This window comes from Dendrobates tinctorius, unplaced genomic scaffold, assembly GCF_039654945.1.
Source record: "Dendrobates tinctorius isolate UK_male_01 unplaced genomic scaffold, ASM3965494v1 ptg000221l, whole genome shotgun sequence".
In the NCBI taxonomy this organism is placed as follows: domain Eukaryota; kingdom Metazoa; phylum Chordata; class Amphibia; order Anura; family Dendrobatidae; genus Dendrobates; species Dendrobates tinctorius.
This window is the reverse complement of record NW_027361888.1, coordinates 460,764-470,352: the sequence shown is the minus strand read 5'-3', so window position 1 is coordinate 470,352 and position 9,589 is coordinate 460,764.

The following is a 9,589-nucleotide window of genomic DNA, read 5'->3' as shown; positions in this document are numbered from 1 at the left end:
CTCTGCTGGCACGTGGTATCACCTCATCTACAAGTGTCCTCGCTCCAGAGCTGCAGCTTCCTGCCTCACATGGCAGTCAGCGACGCGGCTGGATAACATCATCATTCAGCTCTGCAGCCGCTGTGCTAGTGAGGAAGCTTCCGGCGAGTGCGCGGAGAGGTGTGTGTGTGTAATGATGGGGGAGAGGGCAATGATGGGAGTGATGGAGAAGGCAATGATGGGGAGAAGGCAATGATGGGAGTGATGGAGAAGGCAATGATGGGGAGAGGGCAATGATGGCAGTGATGAAGAAGGCAATGATGGGTGTGATGGCAATGATGGGAGTGATGGAGAAGGCAATGATGGGGAGAGGGCAATGATGGGAGTGATGGAGAAGGCAATGATGGGAGTGATGGAGAAGGCAATGATGCGGGTGATGGGGAGAGTGCAATGATGGCAGTGATGAAGAAGGCAATGATGGGGGTGATGGCAATGATGGGAGTGATGGAGAAGGCAATGATGGGAGTGATGGAGAAGGTAATGATGGGGAGAAGGCAATGATGGGAGTGAAGGAAAAGGCAATGATGCGGGTGATGGGGAGAGGGCAAAAATGGGTGTGATGGAGAGGGCAATGATGGGGTGGTGAGGAGGAAATGATGGAGGTGGTTGAATGAGCAATTTCTACAATAAGGGGATCAGGATGGGGCACATTTCTACATGAAGGGGATCATACAAAAAGCAAAAAACACAAATATCCTGAACTAAAAAGTAAAAAATACTGCAAATAATGCATAAAGGTAATAATAATAATAATAATAAGGGTATTTAGTAAACATAATTTTGATCAAAATAATGTACAAGCCATCCTGCCACGTCACGGCAACCCTTGTGGGACAGTCCCTACTCTAGTATTTAAAACCTTTTCACTTGCCAAGTGGCGTGAATGTGAATAAGGGTCGAGCTGCTGAACCACTAGTAACAGCTTAGGCCAGACTGGATGGCTTTCCCAGCTCAGAAAGAGGGCGGTCACACCCATATATGCACTGAATGCACAATGAAATGAATAAAAAACAAATCTGAACTGAGAAAAGTAAGTTAATGTGTATGCACAATGTAAGTGCATATTAGCACATGACCATTAACCAGAGAAAACCAGAGAGGTTTTAAATACTAGAGTAGGGACTGTCCCACAAGGGTTGCCGTGACGTGGCGGGATGGCTTGTACATTATTTTGATCAAAATTATGTTTACTAAATACCCTTATTATTATTACCTTTATGCATTATTTGCAGTATTATTAAAAGAATGGGGCATATTACTACAAGAAGTGGACAATGATGGGGCATATTACTACAAGAAGGGGACAATGATGGGGCATATTACTACAAGAAGGGGACAATGATGGGGCATATTACTACAAGAAGGGGACAATGATGGGGCATATTACTACAAGAAGTGGACAATGATGGGGCATATTACTACAAGAAGGGGACAATGATGGGGCATATTACTACAAGAAGGGGACAATGATGGGGCATATTACTACAAGAAGGGGACAATGATGGGGCATATTACTACAAGAAGGGGACAATGATGGGGCATATTACTACAAGAAGGGGACAATGATGGGGCATATTACTACAAGAAGGGGACAATGATGGGGCATATTACTACAAGAAGTGGACAATGATGGGGCATATTACTACAAGAAGGGGACAATGATGGGGCATATTACTACAAGAAGGGGACAATGATGGGGCATATTACTACAAGAAGGGGACAATGATGGGGCATATTACTACAAGAAGGGGACAATGATGGGGCATATTACTACAAGAAGTGGACAATGATGGGGCATATTACTACAAGAAGTGGACAATGATGGGGCATATTACTACAAGAAGGGGACAATGATGGGGCATATTACTACAAGAAGGGGACAATGATGGGGCATATTACTACAAGAAGGGGACAATGATGGGGCATATTACTACAAGAAGGGGACAATGATGGGGCATATTACTACAAGAAGTGGACAATGATGGGGCATATTACTACAAGAAGTGGACAATGATGGGGCATATTACTACAAGAAGGGGACAATGATGGGGCATATTACTACAAGAAGGGGACAATGATGGGGCATATTACTACAAGAAGGGGACAATGATGGGGCATATTACTACAAGAAGTGGACAATGATGGGGCATATTACTACAAGAAGGGGACAATGATGGGGCATATTACTACAAGAAGTGGACAATGATGGGGCATATTACTACAAGAAGGGGACAATGATGGGGCATATTACTACAAGAAGGGGACAATGATGGGGCATATTACTACAAGAAGTGGACAATGATGGGGCATATTACTACAAGAAGTGGACAATGATGGGGCATATTACTACAAGAAGGGGACAATGATGGGGCATATTTCAGGGTAGAATCGGCTTGCATTCCATGCTAAAATCTATCTAATCTGCATTTTTTCCCTAAAGATCAACCCAACTGCTGTGTCTGGAAAGGGCAGTGTGAGTGGCTCAGTGTCAGTGTGTGATAAGCAATCATGAGCTTGAAGCCCCCCTGCTGAACAAAAGAGAAGACTGCAAAGGTAAATTTCAAATCAATGAATAGTTTACATAATAGAATTGATCATCAAGGTTTAGGGACGGCAAGCGCTGTACAGGCAAGAGAGTTGGCAACTGCGGACTCTCCTCCTGTGCAGCGCTTATGATGGTCACTGCTGAGTAGTTCTCATTCATTTTCAGTGCTGCAGGACCTTGAGACGCCACTACACATTTTTCATCACACAAAATTGCCCTGTGGCACTTTGTCATAAATAATTGGATCTTAGGTTGCAGTTTGGGCACTCGGTCTCAGAAAGGTTCGCCATCAATGTCCTAGACTAAACTCAGTCTTCAGACGGCCCAATATGTACCACTCAGGGAGAACTACCTGCTCCAAAGATCATTAGCAGCTTCTAACTAATGGCCATGCTGCGGTCTGTCAGGGAATGAGTGCAATATTGTTATAAAGACTAGGGATATGTGCAATCATAATGTCTGGGAGATCTGTGGCATTATTTAGTATGAATATGGAAATTATCTCTGAAAGGTAAGTGTTCCCTGAGCGGTATATACAGTATTGTCACATACTATCTATTCCTGACACTGGAGGGGCTTATAAACTGGGATCTGCCAATATGTGGCTAGTTCTCTGACTGTTTCGGATAACATGATACATGATTTTAGGTTTATTTGTCTAGTCTCGCTTGAATATAGGTCAATATTAAATAGTCTCCTGATGAGTCACCTTTGGTGAGGACGATGAAGCCCGCAGAAATGAGAGGCTTGGAGAGTGAGTGTGTATACGTCACCTCACACTATATACTGAACTGTGGGGCACATGTTTTTTCTATTAGTCACCTTCTGACTAACCCTCAGGGGGTGAATTATGGGTATAGCTTTACATTTGGAATTAATAAAGTTTATTTTTATCCTTTTATCAGCAAACATGAGGAATGACAAGAGACAACCAATTTAAAAAGATTCAGTTTTGGTTAAAACTACTCCAACACTATGAACATAAAAAAGGCTTCTCCCCTATGTGACATCGCTGATGTTTATTAACAGTTGATTTCCAAGTAAAATATTCCCACATTAAGAAAATGAAAAAGGCTTCTCTATGTGACTGCTCTGGTGTCTAACAAGAAGCGCTTTCCGGTTAAAACATTTCCCACATTCTGAACATGAAAAAGACTTCTCTGCTGTGTGAGTTCTATGGTGCCTAACCAAATCTGATTTCCGGTTAAAACATTTCCCACATTCTGAACATGAAACTGGCTTCTCCCCTGTGTGAGTTCTTTGGTGAGTAACAAAATTCCCTTTATGGTTAAAACATTTCCCACATTCTGAACAGGAAAAATGCTTCTTCCCTGTGTGAGTTCTCTGGTGTGTTACAAAATGTGATTTCTTGTTAAAACATTTCCCACATTCTGAACATGAAAATGATTTCTTTGCTTTAGGAGCAGTTTGTTTTTTATTGCCTCTTTTGTGACTTTGATTTTCCTTAGTAGTCAGTAATGAATCAGAAGATGGGACCTGTTTCATAGGATCAGATGACAGATCTTTGCTGTGAATGGATGATGATATATCTGGAGTAATAGCAATCACTTCAGTTGTATCTTGTAGGATCTCAAGATCATCAAATTTATAAATTGTCCCTCTGATCTCCTGGTACAGTCATCTGCTAAGATAACTAAGATAAAAAACAATTATTACTTATTAATAAAATATCCTTGAGTTTTATATTTTTGAACATTTCTACTTAGCTTGCCATTTTTATGGACAGTTTATGTAAAAAACTTTATTTACCAAAACAATGACAGTTCACAGTCTAATAGAAAACCTTGTTGGATGAACCAGTAGTGTGCGGTGTTCAACTGTTTGTTCATTCTGCCTCCCAAATATCGAATAAAAAGAAACCAATCAATGTTATGTAGGGGAAAATAATACCAATTCTCATCTCACAAAAAACAAGTCCGCACTCAGGTCCATCATCTGTCAACGGAAAAACAGATAAGGCAGGTTACAGTTAATGCTATAGTTAGAGTTAGTGTTTGGGCTAAAGTTAGGGTTACTGTTAGGCTAAAGAATTAGGCTTTTCTCAATTGTCTCCCCAATAATTGGGTCACGTCAGAGTTTTCTTTTTCCAAAAAAAAACAAAAACGAATAAAATGGCCGGTCAGTATTATAGTGCAGAGGAGGTGTGATGTACAATGTCTGTGAGGTATGGGGTTTTGTCCACAAAATATGATGTTTTCTGTTGTAACTTTCCAGAAAGATCCGGCAGATATGACAATCCAGGCTGCTAGCTCTGCAGCTTCATCCCTCCTCCCTTCACACACACACACAGAGCAGTGCCACCCCCCTCCTCTACAGCCTGTGTTCGCACTAGTAATAGGAGACCCCCCTGCTGTTACAACCATTTGTTTCCTTCTCTCCTCTTCAGAGCGGGAAAAACTTCTTTGTTTGAAACGAATAAAACTATGAGAGACTATACCATAAGAACCAAATACCCTAGAGATATGAAAATCACATTTTTGTAATCCGGGCGGTCACAGCGTCGCTGCCGTGGTTCTGGCGAAGCGTAATCCTTTCAGAACCTGAGATATGTGTTCCAGCTAAACGGTGTATCAGAACTACTGCATATTTGGTCTTGAATTATTGTACTCAACAAATCACAACCAATGATGCCCTATATGTGTCTGTGCGGGCTGCCCCCACGGAGTTATGATTAGTATAAGTTTTCTAGTGTAATTCTAAATCCAAAAGGGAGAGGTGGGATTAACCCAGCATGCATCTCTCCGTGATGTCACATAGCAAGTCTATAAAGCACTTCCTGGACAAAACCAGGGCAGAACAGCTCAAGTCGTCGTGCTAGAAAGACCCAGATGAGCGGAGAAGTGCAGCTCCGCCTCCACCCACCTTAGCCGCATGGTCTGCCTAAGGAACAATATGGAACTGTGAGTGTACTCTCTTTGTTTTCTCCACTTTTATTTTATACCTGTACTGTACATATTTTATGTCTCAATTTTATAGCAACTTTTATCTGTAATCACTGTCCTCTTTCGGAAAATAAATGAAATAATTATTTAGATCTGTCTCTATGCTCTAAGACTCGAACTATACGCCTTTGATAGATAATCGCTACTAATTCAAGGGGTTTGCCACGGACCCTCTTAATTTAACACTGTGAATAAAGTAACCGTGACTGGTGGCAGCGCGTTGTGCACGGCTATTGCGGCTTGCTGGCAGTCTAGAAGGGTCTTATATAGCTGAATAAGGGTCTGCGGCACCAGCATTCATAATTCCCTTACTGCAGAAGCCTAATTGCCGGTTCACAACAGGCAGCCCGTCCGGCGACCAATTATCCTAGGTGCAGTTCCCTGACTGACCTGAGGGTAAGGGGGGCGCCGGAGAGCTGCAAGTTCCAAAGTGGAACTGAGAAAGTGGGATATACATAAATCCCCGCAGTACTTGGAAGATTGATAGCAGTGGTGGGGCATCCAAATTAAACTCCCCCTGCGGCAAATTGTAGAGCGAGATTAGCTTGCTGGATATTTTTGTCACATGGTGCCAGTGGTGGGATAACTAGGATAAGCCCCACTGCGCCTGTGATAGCCGTGTGCCGGCATTGTGTCTCGTCCCTCCGTCCGCTGATACACCCGTGTCAGTGGTGGGACTGTGACATAGTGGTGACACAGGGTCCGCTGTCCATCGCGTTTTGGTGGCAGCGGGACCCCCGTTAGTCGCCTCCGTAAGTGGACGAACGGCTGTGGGCTGTTCGTCACAGGAGGCTTATGCACTTTTATGTTCTGACAGTGAAGAAAGTGCAGTGTCAGATGGCAATGTGGATTTCGAGGGCTTTAGTAGCAGTGATAGTGATAGCTCAGAAATGAGCAGTGATTCCGGTCCATCCTCACACACAAGGACCAGTACAACAAGAAGGACAAATAGCGCTTCTGGAGAAATGTCTCCAACTCAGGGAACAATGCCCAGTACTAGCGCTGTCCCTAGTGCTCTTGAATTGGCGCACACCAATGTCCAAGGGGCTTCGCCTCTTGATGTAGCATTTCCCAGATGGGAGGCTTCGGATTCGGCTACTCCATTCATCCCTAATTTTAATGCCATTCCTGTTATAAATATGGAGGTGGAAAATTTTGCACCAATTATTTTTTTTTAATTTGTTTATGACAGATAGCTTGCTAGAGCATATTATCCTACAAATGTATATGCGTCCCAATTCATCAGCCAGAATCCACGATCCTATTATGCTCGGTCAAATTTATGGAACCAACTAATGTCCTAGAAATGAAAACATTTTTAGGACTTACATTCACTATGAGGCTTGTTAAAAAAAAATGAGCATTCAGTCTTATTGGTCCAACCGCCCTGTTCAAGCCACCCCTATGTTTCCTGCCACTCTTCCTAGCACCTGTTATGAGATGCTCATGAGATTTTGGCATTTTAGCGACAATAGTCAATACCTGCCCGGAAATGCCCCAGAACATGACAGACTATTCAATATCAGACCCATCATCGAAGACTTGACAGAAAAGTTCTTAAAGCTTTACACCCCAACAGAAAACATTTCCATTGATGAGTCCCTTGTAAAATTCAAAGGAAGACTGCACCTCAAGCAATTTATTCCTTCTAAGAGGGCAAGGTTCGGAATAAAGCTCTATAAAATGTGTGAGAGTTCAACCGGATACACATCAGCTTTACACATTTATGAGGGGAAAGACAGCCAAGTAAACCCACCAGGACGCCCTACTTATCTGGGGACATCTGGAAAAATCGTTTGGGAGCTGATAACTCCATTTTTACAAAAAGGCTACAATCTGTATGTTGACAACTACTACACCAGCATACCCCTATTTAAAAGTCTGTTTGAACATAACATAGGGGCTTCTGGGACCATTTGAAAAAACCATCAGGGGTTTCCACAATCATTGGTCAGCAAAAAGTTCTGAAAGGGGCAGTCAGGGGCTTTACACAATGGAGAGCTGCTTGTCCTTAAGTATAAGGATAAAGATATTTTTATCCTGAGCTCGATCCACACAGATGCCACAAGGGCCACTGCAGACCAACAGGGATCCACTACTCCAAAACCTGTGTCTGTCATTGACTACAGCAAATATATGGGGTGTGGACCTTGCAGATCAGGTTCTACAGCCATACCAGGTATCAAGAAAATCATATCTCTGGTATAAAAGTTAGTCATGTATTTGTTTCAGGTGGCCACATATAATTCTTTTGTGTTATACAAAAAAGCCGGAAATGCAGATATTTTCCTTGATTATTATGAGGTCATGTAAATCTTGTTTTTGAGAATTTTGTCCCCGCCAAACCTTTAAAATCTGAAGATGTCAGAAGACTCACTGAGCGACATTTTATTGCACTCATCCCAGTAACTGAAACAAGAAAGAACCCCCAGAGAAGATGTCGTGTATGTTCCACGAGAGGAATGAGGCATGATACCCGCTATTATTACCCACAATGCCCATCACTGCCAGCCTTATGCCTCCATGACGGCTTTACAATCTTCCACACAGAACCACGTTTTTCAACTGTTTTGAGATTCAAGCATTTGGATTATTTAGTGACAGACACATTTGAGTAGAGCTGACTTAACAATTTCCGGGGGTAGGTGGGGGGAGGTCTCCAGAGACACAAGCTGGGCACAATATATTGGGCACTACAATGACATTTTTGCAATTTTTGCTCTAAAACTTCCACTACGTGTTTCTGGAAATCATCCTTGTAGTGAAAATGGTCACTGTATCCATAGATGAATTCCCAGAGGGGTGTCATTTCCAACATGGGGTCACTTCAGGGGGATTCTGTTGTTCTGGCACTTAGCGGCTCTCCAAAGTGTCATAACAGCAGAATCCCCCCTGAAGTGACCCCATTTTGGAAATGACACCCCTCTGGGAATAGAAAATGACCCCCCTCTGTGAATTCATCTATGGGTGTAGTGACCGTTTACCTATCTACCTATTTTCCACTGTAAAATCTGGGGTTAAAACAACATTTAAGTGGTAAAAATGTAATTATTTTGTCTTCACTGCCCAATGGTATAATTTTCTATGGAACAGCTGTGGGGTCAGTATGCTCACTGCGCCACTAGAAGAATTCATTCAGGGAAGTATTTGGTAAAATGCAGTCACTTTTGGGGGCTTATGCAGTTCTGGCACCTCAGGGGCTCTGACAATGTGACATGTCACCCACAAACAATTCCAGCTAAATCTGCTCTCCAATATGGCCCTCACTCCCTTCCAAGCTCTGCCATGCTCACAAAGAGTGGATTACCCCCACATATGGGGTGTCAGAATACTCAGGACAAATTGCAAAACAACTTTTGGGGTCCAATTTCTCCTGTTACCCGTTGGAAAAAAACAATTGAGGGCGAAAAGTTCATTTTTTTGTGGAAAAAATATTTTTTTTATTTTCACGGCTCTATGTAATTAACTTCTGTGAAGCACTTGGGAGTTCAAAGTGCCCACCTCATGTCTAGATAAGTTCCTTGGGGAGGCGTTTAGTTTCCAAAATGGGGTCACTTGTTGGGGATTTCCACTGTTTAGACACGTTAGTGTCTCTGACAATGTGACATGTGAGCCACAAACAATTCCAGCAAAATCTGCTCTCCAATATGGCGCTCCTTCCCTTCCAAGCTCTGCCATGTGCCCAAACAGTAGTATTCTCCCACATATGGGGTATCTACGTGTTCAGTAGGAGTCTGCAAGGAGTTTGTATGTTCTCCCCGTGTTTGCGTGGGTTTCCTCCGGGCACTCCGGTTTCCTCCCACACTCCAAAGACATACTGATAGGGAATTTAGATTGTGAGCCCCATCGGGGACAGTGATGAAAATGTGTGCAAACTGTAAAGCGCTGCGGAATATGTTAGCGCTATATAAAAATAAAGATTATTATTATTATTATTATTCAGGAGAAATTGTATGGAGCAATTTCTCCTGTTACCCTTATGAAAATGCAAAATATGGAGCTAAAAAGATTTGTGAAAAATTGTATTTTTTTTATTTCCACG